The sequence below is a fragment of the Tenrec ecaudatus genome, chromosome 5, assembly GCF_050624435.1.
Source record: "Tenrec ecaudatus isolate mTenEca1 chromosome 5, mTenEca1.hap1, whole genome shotgun sequence".
Lineage (NCBI taxonomy): Eukaryota > Metazoa > Chordata > Mammalia > Afrosoricida > Tenrecidae > Tenrec > Tenrec ecaudatus.
In genome coordinates this window covers 58,384,667-58,405,516 of record NC_134534.1, presented here as the reverse complement: position 1 = coordinate 58,405,516, position 20,850 = coordinate 58,384,667, and the positions used below count along the sequence as shown (strand labels likewise).

Genomic DNA, 20,850 nt, shown 5'->3' with positions numbered 1-20,850 from the left:
AGCCTTGAAATAGCTCAGATTGTTCAGTTTGGTGCTGCAAGTATGTGGTTGGGTATCTTTCTCTCTCTCTCTGGGAGGGGGGGGTGGGTGGGTGGTGGTGGTGGTGTGTGTGTGTGTCTCCTTAGTGGGTGCATATAAATAAATACACAAAGGGCTTCAAAAAGTTAGTGGGAAATTTCTATTAATGTTTAAGTCAGTTTTCCTTAAATTTATTGGAGCCCCTTTGTAGAAAATAACTAGGTGGTATATATAACTATACTATATAGTATATATACTATATATAATTCTATACAAATATTATGCATAATTTACACATATATATAAAATTAATTATTCACTAGTGCTAAATATTTCTTAAAAAAATAAAACCCAAAACATTTTCCATACGGCCTCATTCCAAAGGCATTTCGAGATGAGAAAACATTTTGGATCTTCTAGAATCTGTGTCAGTTTAAAAGATTCCACTAGTCCTCAATACAGGAATTAACCTTTCCCTAGAGAGGTTGATAATAAAGCTGTAGGTCCTGAGCAATCTGCCACCCTGCACTGCCCATGGCCACCTTCGTGGAGCTCCTCACCAAAGCCAAGATGCCCACCATGGGCCTGGGCACCTGGAAGTCTGCCCCAGGCCAAGTCGAGGAGGCTGTGAAGACAGCCATTGACGCGGGTACCGCCACTTTGCGTCCCCGTGTACGGAACGAGCGCGAGGTGGGTGCGGCCACCCAGGAGAAGCTCAAGGAGAAGGTGGTGAAGCGTGAGGTCCTCTTCATCGTCAGCAAGCTGTGGTCCACCTTCTTCGAGAGGCCCCTGGGGAAGGAAGCCTGCCGGAAGACCCTTCAGGATCTGAAACTGGACCATCTGGACATCTACCGCATACACTGGCCTCAGGGCCTAAAGCCTGGGAAGGAGCTCCTCCTTAAAGACGATGCAGGCAACCTGCTCTGCAGCAAAGTCCTTGGATGCCTGGGAGGCCATGGAGGAACTTATGCTGAAAACAGGATAATTAAAGAACTATACCTTCCTTCACCTTCAGCGGGGACCTTGAACACAGGGACCATGTCTTCCTAATTCTATTATTTTGTCAATAATCCCTCTGCCCATTAAATGGTAAGTGCTCCATCTAAATTTCTGTGTTAAAGTTTGTATCTGCCATATGTCTGCAGGTTTTTCTTATTGTGCTGGCTGGCAAGCTGCTACTGCTGGAACTACACCACCAGTATTTTCAAACACCAGCAGGGTCAGCAATGGTGGACTGTTTCAGTGGAGCATCCATATAAAGCAGGCTAGGAAGAAAGGTCTGGCAATCTACTTTAGAAAACTCTGTGGATCACACAGAATATGAGATCCCTAGATATGAGATGCCTAGATTAGAAGGCATTTAAAACACAGAGTACGGAGAAACAGACGCAAGCATACCAACACTCACAAGGACGTCACCCAGGACTGGGCTACATTTTGTTCAGTGGTACATGGTGTTGTCATTAGTTGTAGGCATCTCCATGACAACTATTAACTATGATAACTTTCATAAAGACACAAATCCACATAATTTCAAGCTGGAAGGTACGTCACAGGGCCTATGTTTTTATTGCCATAGTTCACAGCCAGATCTCCAACATATACTTGTAACTTGCCTAACTCGGCAATTGTTTGTTAGTTTTTATTGTGGTAGAATCTACACAATATAAAATTTATCATGTTAGCCATTTTAAGTGGTAATAAGTTTATTCAACATGTTGTACAACTACCACCACTATCTCCAGAACTTCATCATCCCAAGAACAACAGTATCAATTTTCCCTCTCCTCTCCCAGGTCTGGTAACCTCTATTTTACGTTGTCTCTATCACCTCATATAAACAGAACCATACATTATATGTCCTTTTGTGTCTGGCATATTTCAACTAGCGAATTTTCAAAGTTATTTCCACCTTTTGGCTATTGTGAATAACGATTCGAAGAACATCTGTACATAAGTATCTGCTTTAGTCTCTGCTTTCAATTCTCTTGGGTAAATATTGTGATTTAAGGTGTTGTGTTAACACGCTGGCCAAGATTCTCAGTGGTTTGGCACTTGAGACCAAGTAATTCCCTACGATGACAGCTACCATTTGATAAACATCTCCATGAGATCTGCTATGATCAGTCAATCAATTGAAAGGAAATTTCCTTAGAGGTGTGACTTGATTCCATTATAAATGGGTGCCGTGGAAATGCTTGTCTTCTGCTGGGTCCGGCTCCTACCTCTGGCTTGTCCTTTGAGATCCGGTTCTATGGAGTTGAGCCAGTAGCCTGCCACATTGCCCGCCTATCCTAGGAGTAATTAGCAGCCTGCCATCTTACCTGCCAATCGTGCTTCAGTCACGGCTACCGCCAGAAACTTGCCAGGCTTAAGTTCATCATTTCCGTAGTTCGAGTCAAGAGAAGCTCCCAGCACAAGATAATATCCAAAAGTGAAATTGCTAGGATAACTGACAAATCTATGTTTAACTTTTTAGGAGCCTCCAGCTTTCCATGGGAATGTACCATTTCATATTCTCACTAACAATTGCCCCACAGCCTTACTAACTTTTTGGGTATTTATTATGTTGTTGAATTTTTATTTTAGCAATAGACATCATTTTTAAATATATATTCTGCTATTAATCTTTTATCTTATATATAGTTTCCAAATATTTCCTCCCATTCCACGTGTTTTTCACTCTTTATAATGGCTTGTTATACATAAAAGTTTTAAATTTTAATAAAATCTAATCTGTTTTTATTTTGATACTTGTACTATAAGTGTGATATCTAAGAATTCATTGCCAAATCCAAGGTCCTGAGAAGTTACACCTGATTTCTTCAAATGTAGATTTAATAAACTTTGATCCATTTTGAGTTGATTTTTGTCTATAGAATAAAGTACTGCCTTAGTTTTTTGGGCAGCTAAGAACCATGGGCCTTAAACAACACGACGCTACTTGCTAACAACAAAAACACAGGATACCTTTCATCTCCTTTTCATGTCTGCAAACAACCTCTGGTGGTTCTTCCCATTTTTCCCTATAACCAGTTCTCTCTCATTATCGCACGGCTGTGTTTGACATTGACAAGGTTTCCTCTTTTCTTCATCTTTCTCTTTGTTTTGGAGGTAAGGGGAAGTCAACTTTCAACTTAAGCTATGGACTAATGAGAACAGCCTTGAATCACAAGAAGGTCCAGTAGAACCCAGTCGTTAAGCATTACAGATAATTCAGCATGACAATGGCCTGTCCCTAAAATAATAATCTTCTTTAAAACCATGAAGAAATGTCCAAGCTACGAGAAGTATGATAGTAAATGGTATTTTCTCTAGGTTTTAGAGGGGAAGTCGATGTGTTTCTTCAGTGAGTGAAAACATTTTACTCATAGTATAAACCTGTTGGATTAACACCTGAATTTGTGTAAAGACCACTAGAACACATATCAAATACACAGTCAGACAAAGCACTCCTTCCAAGATTACAGTCTAGAAGCATCTCTGAATCCCTTGGGCACAAGCCACGTTTAGCTCATTTTCTTGTCAAGTGACTTCTAAAAATAATAAATGTAGCTACTCCCACAATCTCTGCTGACAACAGGGGTCTGTTTGTAAAGTGTCTGAACCACCAATGCTAGCACCTCTCCTGCTGCTGCAGACTGCCAGTCTAAAGGCACACTGTCCCCCGCTGGGAGGACATCCTCATGAAGCTCAGGGTCCGGCCCTGCTTATGGAAAATGCTGCTAAAAAGCCCACTTAGATTTGTCATAGGTAAAGCAGATGCCTTGGAGGTCACTGCTTCCTTTAAGAATTGGTCAGAAAAGGCATTTTGTACCCTAAAATATAAACAGGGTTTTACAAAGTGATAAACATTACAAATGGAAGACAGATACTATCCTACCCACCTTGTTCTTTGAAAGTAAACCCTAACAAAAAGAATGCATTACACTGTTTCACTGTAGTACTTAGCAAGGGAAACACACTCAACATGCATATTCTACAACTAGTCATTTTTAACTGACTGTGCTGCAATAAGGGAGCTTTGGTAGCGCTGTGGGTTAGGCACGGCGCAGCTATCCGGAAAGAGGGTGCTTCAAAGTCCCCAGCTGCTCCACAGGACCAGGCCAAGGCTGTCTCCTACTAGAAAGGTTCAGTTTCCAAAGCCCTGTAGAGGATCACTCTGAGTCAGAGTTCATTCTATGCCAGTGGTTTGGGGTTAGTTTATCTGTACTACAAAAGTCTTCGTTGCTTTAACACTAACCAATCAGTGCTATGGTTCTAAAAATGCTATTTTATCAAATGGCTAGTGAGATGGCAAAGTGAATGCTTATTTATCACCTGTGTCTCGTTAAATGACAATAAAGAATGAATGAAAAACATTGGAAGCCAATATTAGAGATGAAAGTGGGATTGAGTCAAATATATACAAAAGAAACCAATCATCTTCTAGTGGGCAGAAAGGGAGTTAATGAGTGATAACAAAACAGAATGAAGGAAATTGCAGTTGAAAAATCTATGTGGAAGGAATAATTAAAAAAAAACATTAAAAGGTACGACTCAGTTATGCCAGAATTAATGAAAAGGTAGAATGAGAACGAAACCAAAAAGGGAGGGGGGTTTACAGTACAGATAGCAGTAAGCCTTCCGCCAAGCGCACAATATCTGTGTGAGGAGAGGTCAAATGCTTACAGACATCCTTCCTCCCCAGGGCAGTTAGTCAACCAGACTATATGGCAGGCCCCACTCCCTGCTACTGGGGACAATACACTATTCCTCCTTGAGGCCTGATACCAAGCGTTCACACCCTACTGATAATGGTTCCTATGGAGATCTAGGGAATAGGTCAAAGTTAGGCCGCCATCCTGAACTGAGGATCTGCCTATCTTGCCACATGTATAACCCCAATCCCTCCCCTTCCTATTGCGTGTATGTCCCTAGACCACCCCTTCTCATTACTGTATTGCCTATAGTACAGCCCCTTCCTGTGACGTATGTCCTCACCTGTAATTAGGGGGCTTGCACGTCCCCAGAGAATATAAAAGGGGTCGGGGCTACCATTAAACTCTCGCTCTCTCCCTCCACGTAGACCATCGAGTGGGGCTGAGGTGAGCATGCTACCATGAATTGTGACTGACTCCCATTTATTTCAATACTTCACTTCTATCTCTCATGCTCTCTGTAACTTTACTATGATCTTTACTTATTATCGCTATACAATTGTGCCTACCGGACCCGTAATGATGTGTTAGGGGCTGGCTTCCCCTGACAATATCTGGTGGTAAGGCTTTATCACTTTAGCAAGAATAAGTACAGTGGTTCTCATTTCTCTTCTAGAAAACAAGTTGAGTAAATTGTATAGAGAACTAAGTTTTAGAGTGATTTATGTTGGAATAGATAACTTACACCAGCAGTAAAGAAAATAATCAAGAGCTGTACAGCAAGTGTATCAGCAGTTCCTGAGGACTACATACTATTATAGAATTACCACAGCCCCATGGGCATTATCTCTAACATTCCTCGATAAAATGATAATGTCTGTGTTAGACTGGGTTGACTAGAGAAACAAATCCAGTGACACTCACATATGCGTAAGAGAGAGCGTTACATCAGAGCAACTGTATATTGAGAAAACAGCCCAGTCTAGGTCAAAGTCAACAAGTCTGATACTACTCCATAAATCCCTCTTCAGACTCACACAGCTACATGCAGTGGTGCCAAATGCAGGACGATAATAGGCCGGTGGATTTAAAGTCTTGTGGATCCAGTAGTGGTGGAAGCATCTCAGCAGTGGTGTGGGTCTCCACGTGGTTCCTCCAGCTCTCTGGGTCTCAACAGCAAGAAAGTGAAGCAGAAAGAGTGTGGCCCACCTTCAGGGAGAGAGGAAATTTCCAGATTCCTCACGAGAAGGCCACACCCACAAGGATGCATCATCAGGCTGTGACCTGATTGACAGGCTTGACTCCACCCCTACACTTACTTATCAACTTGACATGAAATTAAATAACTACCACACTGTCTGTAAAGTAGACCAGGTGCATAAACTATAAACATATGAATGAATTTTGTGCTTGCAATTAATCAGAGCCCCAATCCATGAACAATTGGTTCTTTTTTTTTTTTCCTGTGGCAACGTGGAGCCATTTATGAAAACACAGAGTCAGAAAGGTCGCAGAGTGGCAGCTACGCTCCAAGCAGAGCCAGGCGTCTTCTGGACTGCATGGAGCCTTCTGACTTTTGTCCCCAGAGCAGGGCGCCTGAGCTTCCGCACAACTCGGGATGTACGGCAGTCCTGCTTCCTCCATGAGGACTGACAAGGCGGGGGGCCACCGTGCTCAGCTTACAAGTCCCAGGTTACCCATCAGGGAGCCAATAGCAAAAATTTCGTTCTTGTCTACCCGGGTGGCCACGATCTTCAAACGGATCTCGTCATCCTGCTGAATCACAATGTCCTCGTCCACAGTTTTGTAGCATGGCGGGTTTGAGTTGGGCACAAATTCCATCTCCGAAGGGATGGAATGTCTAGAGATGAAGCACGACATGGGTCCAATTTCTGTGAAGAGTCCCACCTTGTTGACCTGTGTGACGACGGCATCTACGACCTCCCCTTTAAAGGGCCGGAACACAATGGCCTTGTACTTAACAGGGTAGAGGACAAAACCTCGGCCAGGCTGGATCACCCCAGCACCAATATTGTCTATGGTGGTGACAGCAATGACAAAGCCGTACCTGCTCCGCAGAGCCCAGGGAAGGATAAGCACCAGGCCTTTCCTGCTATCCGCCTTCAAAGTCTGTCTGCTTTGTCCCTTCACAAACATCCAGGGAGGCCCAAGAAGTGTCCCGTCAGGTCCCTGGGTACAAACCAAACCCCGAGCCTAACTCATAGCAACCAGCTAAGGTAGACTAGAACTGCTCCTTGACCAGTTGTGGAGACTGTAGATCTTCCCTGGGCACGGCGGGGAGGGGGTAACCTGCAGAGAACACGGCTTAGGCTGTGTGCTCCCGCACGGGCTCCGGCACGCGGCAGGAGCTGAAGAAATAGGTACATAATCCAGTCATCTCAGCGGAACGCAGAAGAAAGCCCATTATCCACGTTGGCAACGGACCCAACAGGCAAAGGTCTGGCCGGGTCGCCCGGGAGGGTTGGGGGGCTTCGCAAAGCGGGTGGCCGGCCGCGGATGGGGCGAGGACGGCAGACGCAGGAAACAATCAGGCGGCGCGGAGCGCGCGGCACTTACTTGCCGGTGCAGGTCCCCTCCACCTCGGTGAAGAGCTTCTGCTTCACCGTGTTGAGGACATTGGGGCCGAAGTAGCGCGGGTGCAGCAGGATGGATCTCGTGCTCCAGGAAGATGTGGTAGAACATCTTCCCCAGGAGCAGTGACAGCCGCGCCGACCGCCACAGAGCCGCCGAACAATTGGTTCTTATGATGTGGCCCTATTCAGTATTTACGCTCAGCAAGAGAAAACTGAAGGTAGGGTGCGATAGCAAGGTGTGGTGAAGAAACCAGATGATGCCCAGCAATCAGAAAGAAAAGCATGTGGAGTCTTACAGGAGCTAACTAAGACAGAAGTCTGTTAAGCCGCACAGAAGAAGCACACCAGTGTGTGTGATCCAAGGATTATAAACGATACAATCAAAGTCCATAGGAGGGAGTTATACTAGAGCCTAAACGTTGAGCACCTGGTTTGCAGGAGGGAGGCTGTGGATGAGAGACAAAGTCCAAGAACCATTTGCACAGTCCTCCCTCAAGTGCATTAAGCCTCAGGCAAATCCCCTCTAACCCATGGTGCCCTTTGAAAGGAGAGATTGGGAAAGAAAAGGGCAAAACACTCAATCATATACACTGAAAAAAAGGGGTTTAAGTAAATATTTTCACAAATCAGACCATTTTAAAAAAGCCATACAATCATATTCCTTTATAATTTTTGACGTTTTATCTTTCCTAAATAAAATTCAACTTCACATTTAATGACACCCTGAACCAAAGAAACATTTTAATTATTATGGTGGAATCTACTTGTAATTCTGGCACCACCTGAATATGGCTATTCATGTTAGGACACGATTTTATAGTAAGTGGTAGCTTTTTATTAAACTTCAATGATTGAAAAACTAAAGTTTATATAAGAATAGAGAGAATAGCAAAATGAACCCCCGTGTAGCTCTAATCCAGTTTCAACGTACAGTCCATTTCACTGACTTCTGCTCTTGGCTTATTTGTGTGAAACTCAAATACTATTTTAACTATACACATTTTAACACATTCTATGAAGATGAGATATCGCTTTAAAAATAATAAAATTTCAATTTTATTATAATTCTAAAATTAAAAACTCATTCACAGGATTTCTGATTACCTATAGTGTTCAAATTTCTAATTTTCTCTTTGTCTATAAATTAAGGATCCAAATTAAAGCCACATATGTGGCTAAATGATATTTTTTTAAGTCTCTTTTAATCTATAGTTTACTACTCTGCCTCTTTTATTTCCATGCAATTTACTTAAGAAATCTAAATCGTCCATGCAGTGACTCCCTAGAATTGAAATTTTACATCTCCATAGCATCTTTTAATGGAGCCTATTTTTAGTAAACAAGTTGACATTGGAGACTTGATCTCATTCAAACTGCTTCTTGCTGGGGGACTGGGGTGGCCCAGGAACACCGCCTCATAGGTGGGACCCATCAAAAGGTAGAGTATATCTGGACTTTTTTTTGGGGGGGGAAGAATGCGGTGGAAGGTGATATTAACAGTGGATGATGTTCACTGCCTAAATCCACTGATTAATTAGGGGCTGCGAAGTGGTTTTTTTTTTACATCTATCATTCCTTCCTTAGCAGCTGGAATACTACTATAAATAGGAACTTCTCCTATAGATGGTGATAAAATTCACATAAGAAACTCTCATAAGAAATGTTTCTTTTTCATTATGCATCCGTTTTCTAGGAAATTAGTTGGTTCACTAGCATTTTCCAGAGGTTGTCATTAATATTTTGGTTTGGGGAGTGTATTCCTAAAGTGTTGTCCTCACAACATTAAACAGCCATATAACAAGCACTCAGTGACTGAAAGGGCAAGCATTCAAAAAGAAAAAAAGTTTAAGAATAATAATCAATTTATTATAGACCGAATCACCACCTAGCTTGATTGCCTTACCTGAAGTTGATAACTAGGGTGAATTTGCCCCTCAGGATCATTTGACAATGTTTAAATACACTGTCGGTGGTCACAGCTGGTGACAGAGGTCAAGAATGATGCTAAACATCCTACAATGAATAGGACAGTCTTCCACTGTCCTATGAATTAGAATTATCCCATCTAAAAGGTCACTTGTGCTGAAGTTGAGAAACCCTGGATGACCTTAGTAGCACATGGCAGGCCAGGTTCAAGAGCAAGTTAGTTGCATTAAGAAAGCTCTAGAATGGCAGCCAAGACCAGTCTCTGGTGAAGGACAGCATTCTTAGTAGTGGAACATTTTAACAAGATGGATGGACACAATGGCGATGGTTTGAGGCACGAATGGCCTCAAACCTAAGAACAACTGTGAGGGTGCACAGGACTTGGCAGTGTTTCATTCTGTTGTAGGGTCGCTGTGAGTCAGAACCACCTCTATGGCGCCTAACAACAACAGGATGGCAGGCAAGGCAAAAGATTAATGAAGTGAGAGTTACGCTAGAGGCAACATTAGAACGGCAAACCGAGTGTGGCGGACTTCGTTAAAAGGCATGGGTGTACTGGCTGATATTTTCTAATTTCAGTGGGAGGAGAGAGACTCAAGACCATTAGCATCAGCCATCTACTGTCCAACACATTTTTACCAATTCAGACACCAACCATCTTTCCCGCAACCCTCTTTACTTCTCTGCAGGATTCTATAACTCGATGCAATGACACACAGAACTCAGATATCATGCTCATTCATGGTTATGTGGTTGATTAGAGAAGTGCTGTTGTTACTGGTGGGGACAACCACCAACAAAACACTGCCTGGTCCTGTGCCAGCCTCACACTTACTCTTATGTTTGCTCACTGTTGCAGCCACTGTGTCCACCTAGCTTGTTAAAGATCTGTCTATTGTTCACTGAGCATCCACTTACCAAGCATGATGCCATTCTCCAGGGCACCTCCTGATAACATACTGTGTTAGTCTAGACAGACTGGAGAAACAAATCCACAGAAACTCACATGGATAGAAGAGTTTTATTTATATAAAGGGTATAAGTAAGTATGCACTAAGAAAGCATCCCAACCCAGTGCTGTCCAAGCCCATAAGTCCAACATTAGCCCATATGTCTGACACCAATCTACAAAGTCCTCCTTAATCCCACAAAACACATTCAATGACACCGACTATAGTTGGAAAACCCAATCAGTGAACATGTAAGCATCTCAGCACTGGCAGGGGTCTCCACACAGGTGCTCCAGCACCCAGGGCTGCTTCGGGGTAGGTCCATAAGGCTTCTTCTCAGGGATGTCTTGCAGGAAGTGAGCCTTGCCAGCTGAAGCAGGGAACTGACTAAGGCAACTGCACCCTAGTCTGACCATCAGAACCAAGAGACTCGAGAACTAGAAAGGCAAGGCTCACTGAGCTATTTATCTTTCCACCATTCAATTAATCCCATATGTGTTTATCGACCAGGTTGGCACAATAAACTTTAACTATCTCACATACCTATAGTATATAGGCCATGTTTCACCAACTTCATTTCCCAGGAGAATTCTGTCTATAGCTCTTGGTCTATGTATAGGTTCCACATGAACAAAATTAAGTGTTCTGAAGTTTGTTATTCACAATGTGATTCATACTTTTTCATGATCCACACACTCAAATGTCTTTGTATAGCCAATAAAACACCGGTGGGAGAAAGGATGGGCTTTCTACTCCCGTAAACAGTTACATTCTCAGAAACCCACAGGGGATCGCTGTGTTAGTCCAGGGAGACTAGAGAAACAAAATCATTGACACTCACATATGTGTAAGAAAGAACTTTATAGTCAAAGAGTAATTGTGTATTAAGAAAATATCCCAGCCCAGAATCAAGTCCATATGTCCAATAACAGCCCATATATTCGATACTAGTCTATAAATTCCTTTTCAGAGTCACGCAACACATGTAATGATGTCGAATGTAGGAAGATCAAAGGTCGGTGGGTAGGTCTTGTGGATCCAGTGTTGGTGGAATCATCTCAACTCGGACACGGGTCTCTATGGGTCTCTCTACCAGCTCTCTGAATGTCTCAACAGCAGAAAAGGGAAGGGAGAGAGTGAGAGTCTGGCCTCTAGTGAGTGATTTATCCCTGTCCCGCCTCCAAATGAGGTCATCAAGCTGTGACCTGACAGGCTAGACTCCACCCCTTCACTCAAGTTGACAGGTGCTTATGTGACTAGCACAGTCGCTATGAGTCAGCATTGACTGACTCAATGGCAGTGATAAATATCTTTGGCAGCTAGATTTTATGTCAACTTGAATTTGTGTGACCATGTAGGGGCGAAGTCACAGCCTGATGATGCCTCCCCGGGGAGGTAGCCCTTTTATAAGAGAGCCTTGGGTAACTGCTCCTCCTTCTCTCTGCCCCTTTGCCTTCCTGCTTGTTGGGGCTCTGTGCCTGCCTCCAGAGGACCTATGTTGACCCCTGACCCCAAGACCTATTGGTGCTTTACCATGTTTCCACTGGCTGCAAAGCTGCACTACTCTGCACCCACCACCTGTGAACTTCCTCCTGCTTCAACGTTCTACGTCATTGGACTGCAGCCACGCCAGTCTGAAGAGGGCTCCAGGTTAACATCAGATCCAGGGACTTAAGATGGATTGGGCTGGACTGCCTTCCTCATTTATTTCTAGATATAAGTTTCTTTCATATCTCAGTATCATTGGTTGTGTTTTTCTAGACCAGGCGTCCTCAAACTATGGCCCATGGGCCACATGCAGCCCACCGAGGACATTTATCCGGCCTGCCGGGTGTTTTTGCCCCATTTTGTTTTTTGTTTTTTTTTACTTCAACCAGCTCAACATACACCTCTCTGGCATTCTCTGCTTTAGGACAAGATTCATATGATATTAACAATTATAACCGTTTTCCATACCTCTTCTAAACCTGGCTTGCATTCTTGGCAGCTTCCTATGTACTTTTGCAATTGATTGTGAATAATTTTCACAAAATTTTACTTCTATGTGATTTTGACATTATTATATGATCTCCACATTCTGTCAGATCACCTGTATTTAGAATAAGCACAAGTATGGACCTCTTCCAGTTGGTCACCCAGACAGATTTTACATGCTTGGTAAAGTCTTCCAAACGTCTTGCCATAGACCAGTGAGCATATCCAGCACTGCATCCACGTGTTGAGATATCTTCACTGATGTTCCACTAATACATGGAGTCTTGTTTTTCACCAATGCTTTTAAGGAAATGCAGTTTGGACTTCTTCCTTCAATGCCATCTACTCTTGATCCTATGAGACGTTTGAAATGGCAGAACATTCAGCAATCTGTTCTGGTGCAGTGATTCTGTGTGTTCCTTCCTTCTTCCTTTGATGCTTTCTGCACGATTTAAATTTTTATCCGTAGCATCCTTCAATATCGCCACTCAATTCTTTCATTTACCTCTTCAAGCTGCCCTTTGAAATCTTCTCTTTGCTTATGAACTTTATCATTTCTTCCTTTTGCTTTAGCTACTCAAGAGCAAACCCCAATGGCTCTTCTTACATCCATGTTGGTGTCTTCTGTCTTTTTAATGAGCTTTCTATTCCTTAATGCATGAAGTCCTTTGTGTCATCTCACAACTCACGTGGTCTTTGTACGTTAGTCTTCAACGCTTCAAATTTACTATTGAAGTGGTCTCTAAATTCAGGAGGGATATACTTAAGGTTTTATTATGGCTCCATGGACTTATTATATATTGAACTTGCATATGAGCAATTGATGATCTGCTCTGTAGTCAGTCTCTGGCCTTGTAGTAACTGATGATGTTGAGCTTCTCCATAATCTCCTCCCAAAGATGCAGTTTATTTGATTCCTTTGTATTCCATTCAGTGTGGTCTACATGTATAATCAATCACCTTTTTGTTGTTGTTGAAAAAATTATATTTGTAATGAATAAACCCTTGGCTTTATAAGTTTCAATAACCAACCAAAAACCAAACTCAAAGCCATTGAGTTAATGCTGATTCATAGTGATCCCCTGTGGGTTTCCAAGACTAATTGTTTACAGGAGTAGAAAGCCATCTTTCTCCCAAGGAGCTGTTGGTTATTTTGAATTGCCGACCATGGGAATCACAGCTCAAAACATAACCACTAAACCACCAGGGTTCTATAACTAAAGTACTCGAAAATTAGAATGAGATCCTTGAGCCTCTAAATGTATGTCACTTTCCACTGTCAGCAGAAGCCCTCAACCCAATCTGAGGCTAGTCTCCTCTTAACTGAAGAACTTGAATGGTCTGCCCTGAGCTTGTTGCAGAAACTGCTGATGCTCCTAAGCCAGGGGTGGGCGCTCAACATGTCCGTCGCCATCTATTAGTCGATCGCAAACGTAGCGTGGGTGGATCGCGTGGCACTCAAAAAATAGACGTGAGCCTGTCAATACCGTCACTTCACTGATCTACTAGTCAATCGCAAACGTAGCGTGGGTGGATCGCATGGCACTCCAAAAATAGACGTAAGCCTATCATCAATACCGTCACTTCACTGATCTACAGCGCAGCCAATCAGATGCAAGCTTAGGTGTCAAACGCATGTGCAAACAACTGCGCTAAGTGTAGCAAAACTGACAAGCGAAGTTATTGCCAACGTTTAGACCTTGGTTTTTTCTCTTGATGTCAGAAAGGGTATTAAAGTGAGTGGGGGAGCTGGACCAAGTAAGAAGACAAAAACGTACCACTTTCATACGGAATGGGAGATTTTGACCCTACAAGCCGGCATTCAGCTGAAGTCCAGTGCACATGTACAGTTCTGGAACTTATTTGAAGAGGGAAAGTACCCAAACATGAGAAAATGTGCTACCTCACTGACTGCATTATTTGGCTCTACTTATTTATGTAATTCAGCCTTTTCCCACATAAAGATAATTAATTCCAAGTACCGTTCCACCATGACTGATGACCATTTGGAAGTGTGCTCGAGGCTGGCTGTCAGCAGCTCCTTTTCCTGTCCACACTATGCAGCCCTGGCTCATTCCATTCCGTGCAAGTCATCAGGGTAAACTCAGGTCATGACAAAAAATATACATGGTTAATTGTGTTGTGTAGTGCAATGTGGACTCATGCGGTATGCAAGGTACATAAACATACATTGCGCATATAGAGAACTCTCAATGTATTGATGAATAAAGGTAATAAATAAAAATATCTTGCATTTTTGTAGTCCGTAGGTCATTTTGACTTGATCATTTTATAAGTAGCTCGCATGCTGAAAAAATGTGAGCCCCCCTGTTCTAAGAACTTATCTCTGTTTTCACTACACCTGAATCTGTACTGCTTAATATAGTATGTAAGCACATGAAGTTATTTAAGTTTAAATTAAATATACTTAAATTGAAAACTCAATTCCTCAGTGAACTAGCTACACTTCATATTTGCTCGATGGTCACATGTGAGCAGTGCAGATATTACAGAGAATTTCCATTACTGCAGAAAGTTCTATCAGATAGCACTGTGCTAATTTTATAACTTCAATGTTTTAGCCCCAGCACACTCACTGCCACTGAGTCAATTCTGACTCATAAAGACTCTATAAGGCAGGGTAGAACTGCCTCATTCTGTTTCTGAGACTTTATATCTTTATGGGAGTCGACAAACTCATCTTTATATTTTACCTTTTGGGTGGCAAGTGGGTTATGTTGGACAGCTGATCAGAGGTCAGCAGTTTGAACCTACCAAAAAGGAAGTCCCGCATTCCCTGGAAGCCAGAAAAACAACTTAAAGCTAAGTATACCAAAATGTCTTAACATTGGAGGGTAGTTCATGAAGAGGTGCAATGTATACCAAAAGAATTACAAAATGTTTCCAATTTATATCCATAGAAAGCGGGAATCTGTAGGGGTGGCTAAGGGTATCCGGTAAGAGTGAGAGGCAAACAGAACTGGACTGGGCTGAATTCATTAACATGGGCTCATTTAGCAGTCTTCAGACAGCGTGCCAGTATTAGCTCAAGTGGCTGGGTAGTAGTTTTAATAGCTGCTGCTGCGTCTCTCTCTCTCTCTCTCTCTCTCTCTCTCTCTCTCTCTCTCTCTCTCTCTCTCTGCTACTTGAATGAAACCTAACCAACCCCTGCCCCACAAAGACCAAAACAAAACAAAACAAAACACCAAATGAAATCAATTGCCACGGAGTCAACTCTGATTCATAGCAAATCCATGTGTTTGTGTAGAACTGCACTCCACTGGGTTTCAGATGGCTGTAATCTTCTGAAGCACAAGGACAGACTTTTCTTCTAACATGCCTCTGGTTGGATTCAAGTCAGAATAAAGACTTAGGAAGGTCAGGTGAGCAATGGAATTTTAGCTCGGGTCCATTCCCCAAATCTTCCAGTTCCAAAATGATACTTGGAATAAGTACCAGTAACTGACAGAATCAGAATCACCACACTGGTCCTGTTTTCTGACCCAGAAAGGCTTATAGTTCATGTGTACAACAGCCTTTCATGATCAAATGGTTGTGCTGTAAAGAAGCTGTGGCCCAAATAAGTCCTGGGGGAACAAATGACTCATATGTCCGTGACCAAGATTCTTGCTCCTTTGCCTTTTCCCTCTCAATTTGCACCTGTGGTATGGCCACATGACTGAGAACACACCATACACACACACGCACACAATCTTTGAGCTTGGTTTATAAATGGTTCTACAAAATAAAGTAACACTGCCTGGTAGTTAATAGTTGTAATATCACAGATCCACCTTGGAGTGGTGCTGAGCATCAGTGATAAAGAAACATTCCACTCTAATGGGCAGAACTTTCAACAAGGCACCTGAATGTTCATTTTGGAACATTCAGGAAAAAGAGGCCCAAGGTCTGGATCTACGTTGATTTGTGGGAAGTGGCCAATGATTATGCTGGTCTGGTCTGGGATGGACTGTAGACAGACCTCTCTGAAAGGCAGAGGAAAAAGATAAATGAGTTGTAAATGAACTCTTTAGCCAAGAGTAATCTTAAAAATCACATGGATAACCTAACAGTCATGTTGCTGTCAGTCAGTCTCTTTCTGCACTCACTCCTATCCTTATTAAATAAGTTCAAGAACAAATTAACTATGCAGCAGGAATGTGCTTCTTAGTGGTAGAAGGAAACATCTCAACAGACACCAGGCTACTTGAACCCCTCGAATTTCACCAAGTTGGCAGGTCCCTACATTTTTGTGGGTTAGAAGTTACGGATGGCCTCAGGAACGCTGACTCCTAGTTACCAAGGTTGATGTGGCCAGTCACTGCTAAATGCCCAATGACAGATACAAACTCTAAGTTTCCAGTAGAACATCACTCACTGGAATGATCAAGTAGTTAAATAGTGCCAGGTGGATTACATTGGATTAGTATAAAAATGACAAAGACATATTATCACTGGAACAGATAACTATTTCATATGGATTGACCTTAATAGAATGGATAAAAGTTTTGGAACCTTCATTTCTTCACTAGGCATAAACATGCTCATGATCGTTAGCCTCTGAGAGATGCATATCAAAACACCAAAGACATATATCCTCTTACCCCAGCATTAACAGCAGAGTTTTAAAAACAAAAAGATAACATCACATTCTGGTGAGGGTGTGGAGAGGCCGCGGGTAGGACTGTGGGGCAGCACCACCACTGTGGGAAATAATAGAGACTTCCTCAAAAGATGGGAAGAAAAACACTACATGCTCCACAATCCCACTACTCGGTAGAAATCCTAGAAAATAAAACCCATGACGCAAATTGATAGATAGACACACATATTCACTGCACTATTCACCACAGCAAAATGTTGGAAACAACCTAAATGCTCATGGGATACGGGATAAACAAACAATAGAACATATACAAAATGGAATATTATGCAACATTAAAGAATTAACAATGAATGAGAAAAACACCTTATTATATGAATGAACTTGAAAGACATTAAAAACTGAAAAACAGTAACAACTGCTATGTGGTGCATTTCAACAAGTGCTATGTGGTCCATTTCCATAGGATTTCTGTGGCACCAGACAGGCTCATCCCCCTGCCTCCTCCCTACCCACCGGAGAGGGCAGCCAGTGATTATACCACTGATCTGAGGTCAGCAGTCCAACAGTTACTTACTGCACCACCACGGCTCTTTATGGGAGGGTACTAGGCTGAGTGACATGACTCACGAAAGGACTCGTATTATATGAGATAACTCTTATAGAAAATGAAGGAAAGGTTTTCACACAAAAGTAACAATCTGCCGGAAAATGCTTTGGGGGACCCCAGGTGGGGAGTGTCCCAGGTGGTATGCACTGAATGGGCCACATTGGCCTGGGTTTCTGAGCATATTCTGGGGCTCAGGCCAGGTGCTCTGAAACACTGGGAGCATTGGATCCTGGATCTTCAGGGCACACTCCACTGCGTGAACTGGACTCTTACCTCAGCCACACTTGTAACCTGAGAACTTCAGAAGGAAAATACATGGTGTCTGAGGAAGAAGACAGCTGTACCAAGATGGTCTGTCAGTAGACACACAAACATGATCTTGCCACACCAATGCCCTATATGCTGTATTAAAACATATTCTGGAAAATCTGTGACTGACATTCTTAGTGAATATCATTATAAATTTCCCTGACAATTAATCCCCATTGTTTGTATAAAGTGCATCCAACCACGGAAAGAGTGATTCTGTACAAGTGAATAATTTGGGTACTGTGATATGGAGTTAGCCTACATTGGTCCAAAATACCTCTCAACAGGGCTTTAAAAAATTAGTGCCAGTGGCTAACAAAAGACAAAATTATGATTGTTATGCCCAGGGAGAGTATCAATAAGATTCTCTACCGGCAGGGTGGAAGAAGATAGACTATCCAACTCACATTCCAAATAACGGAATACTGGTCAGCTAGGGTAAGAGTGAAACCACAGGAAGATACAGAAGTAGCCCAAACCACCACTCCCTACACACACACACTCATACGAGTCCCCCAAGAGAGAGCCCAGTGTTCTTTGATGCTGGAAGATGGCTCCTGGCTCCTGTAAAACAACACATAAACAGTAACCAGCCCTAACAGCATCAACGAAAAAGCAGGACAAACAGAAGACAATGCCGGAAGAAGTCATGAACCTAACAATGGGCATAGAAGAAGCAGATATTGACCTGCCATAAAAAGAAATTTTCAGAATGCTGCTTAGAATCATACAGGATATGAGGGAAGCAATACAGAAAAAAGATGAAATGATAGAGAAGGCAACACACCAAAGGGAAATACAAGACTTAAGGGATGAAATTACAAAATCCAGTGATAAATTAACAGACTTTGCCAACAGACTTGAGGAGGCAGAGAATCACACCAGTGACCAAGAGGATAACCAGGCAGACCTCAACAAACAAGAAAAGCAGTCAAATAAGACAACCAGAGAAGCTGAAAACCTGAGAGCCATGTCTGATGTTATGAAGAAAAACAGTATTATGTTATGAAGAAAAACAGTATTAGAATAAATGGACTACCAGAACAAGAAACAACAAAGAAGTCAACAGTGAAAATAGTGAGGGAATTTTTAGAGGAAAACTTCCACAGCTTAATAAATGAAAATCAGGCAATCATTCAGGAGACTGAAAGAACACCAGCTAGACAGAATACCAAGAAGTCACTAAGACATGTAATAGTTAAATTATCCAACTATGAGGAAAAGGAGGTCATAAGAGCAGCTAGGGAAAAGCAAATAGCCACATATAAAGGCACCCAAATCAAGAGTATGTTAAGACTTATCAGCAGACACCATGAAAAAAAGGAGGGAAGGGAGTAACATATTCCAAAAATGGAAGGAAAATAACACAAACCCAAGAATACTATACCTGGCCAAATTATCTATTAAGATAGATGGAGAAGTAAAAGTCTTCCCAGACAAAGAAAAACTCAGAGAATACATAAAAAGAAACCCAGCATTACAAAAGATCCTTGCCGATCCAGTATGGGCAGAAGGTCAACAACTCTGAGTGTAAGTAAGAGACCATCAAATAGAACAACTCCACCCATATGGCGATTGTATTAGTCTAGGTACTTTAGAAAAACAAATCTATAGTAACTCATGTGTAAGAGAGTTTTATATAAAGGTTAAATGTACATCAAGAAAACATCCCAACCCAGTGCTGCCAAAGCCCACAAGTCCAACATTAACCCATATGTCCAACACCAGTCCACAAAGTCCCCCACCTCCCAAAACGATGCCAACTGCAGGAGTAAAGTCAAATCGGTGAACGTGTAAGCATCTCGGCACTGGCAGGGGTCTCCACATGGCTTCTCCAGTACCCAGGGCTGCATCAGGGGAGGTCCATGTGGCTTCTCCTCAGGGACGTCCTTCAGGAAGTAAGTCCCACCTGCTAAAGCAGGGAACTGGCCAAAGTAGCTTCACCCTGGCCTGACCATCAGAAATTAAGAGATGCAAGAACCAGGAAGGCGAGGCTCACCGAACAATTTATCCCTCTGCCCTTCAATTAATCCCACATGTGTTTATTGGCCAGGTTGGTACAATACACTAACTCAGCGACAAAAAGAAAGCCCCCAAGATAGCATTGGCTCAATAATGGAAAGAAGGCAAGAATGGGAAACCAGGGTGGACGATCCCTTCAGGACCAGGGGTGTGAGGGGCGGAGAGTGGAGGGTGAGTGGGTTGGAAAGGGGGAACTGATTACAAGGATCCACATGTGACCTCCTCCCTGGGAGATGGACGGCAGAGAAGGAGGGGAAGGGAGACTCCGGATAGGGCAAGATATGACCAAATGACAATCTATAAATTATCATGGGCTCATGAGAGAGGGGAAAGCGGGGAGGGAGGAGGGAAAAAAAGAGGACCTGCTGCAAAGGGCTTAAGTGGAGAGCAAATGCTTTGAAAATGATTAGGGCAAAGAATGTACAGATGTGCTTTATACAATTGATGTATGTATATGTGTGGATTGTGATAAGAGTTGTATGAGCCCCTAATAAAATGTAAAAAAAGCAACAAAAAAAAAGAAGGCAAGAATGAACCACACACACACAAAAAAACACAAACAGATAAGACAGGTAGGTAGGAAAACACCCAGCACAAAAGGTACAAGATGACATCACAAAAATACACAGATGGATGTAATAACACTGAATATCAATGGCCTGATCTCAGGCATTAAAAGGGAGAGGCTAACAGACTGGCTCAGAAAACATAACCCATTGATTTGCTGCCTATAGGAGACACATCTCAACCCTGCAGACAAGAACAGGTTGAGAATTAAAGGCTGGAGAAAAATATACCAAGCAAATGGCAATGCAAAAAAGGAGGGGTAGCGATCTTAATATCTGACAAAAATGATCTTATGGTACAGGCTATAACAAGAGACAAGGAGGGGCACTATATAATGCTCAAGGGAACAGCAGACCAACAGCCAGTGAACATAATATATACACGCCCAACACGAGATCAGTAAAACTTAAAAATCAAACATTCCAAAAGATGAAAAAGAAATCACAGGCTCAACAATTATAATAGGTCACTTTAATATACCACTCTCTGAAAAAGACAGATCACATCTTACGAATCAGAGCCGTCCTATGATCTGGACGGCTCCAATTCCCAGAAGCAGCCGTAGTGATTCACTAACGCCACCAGCTGAAATGGTAACGATGTGTCTGTGGCTGCACTCCATCTCTTCCCTCTGGTC

At 42.5% G+C, this 20,850-nt stretch overlaps 1 protein-coding gene and 1 pseudogene across 1 annotated transcript in view; both read right to left on the bottom strand.

Moving 5' to 3' along the window:
• The window catches only part of MRPS28 (mitochondrial ribosomal protein S28), a 138,257-nt gene that overhangs the window by 99,594 nt on the left and 17,813 nt on the right, over nucleotides 1-20,850 (bottom strand). The window lies entirely within an intron of this gene.
• LOC142448740 (DNA-directed RNA polymerase II subunit RPB7-like) lies at nucleotides 6,318-7,361 on the bottom strand (annotated as a pseudogene).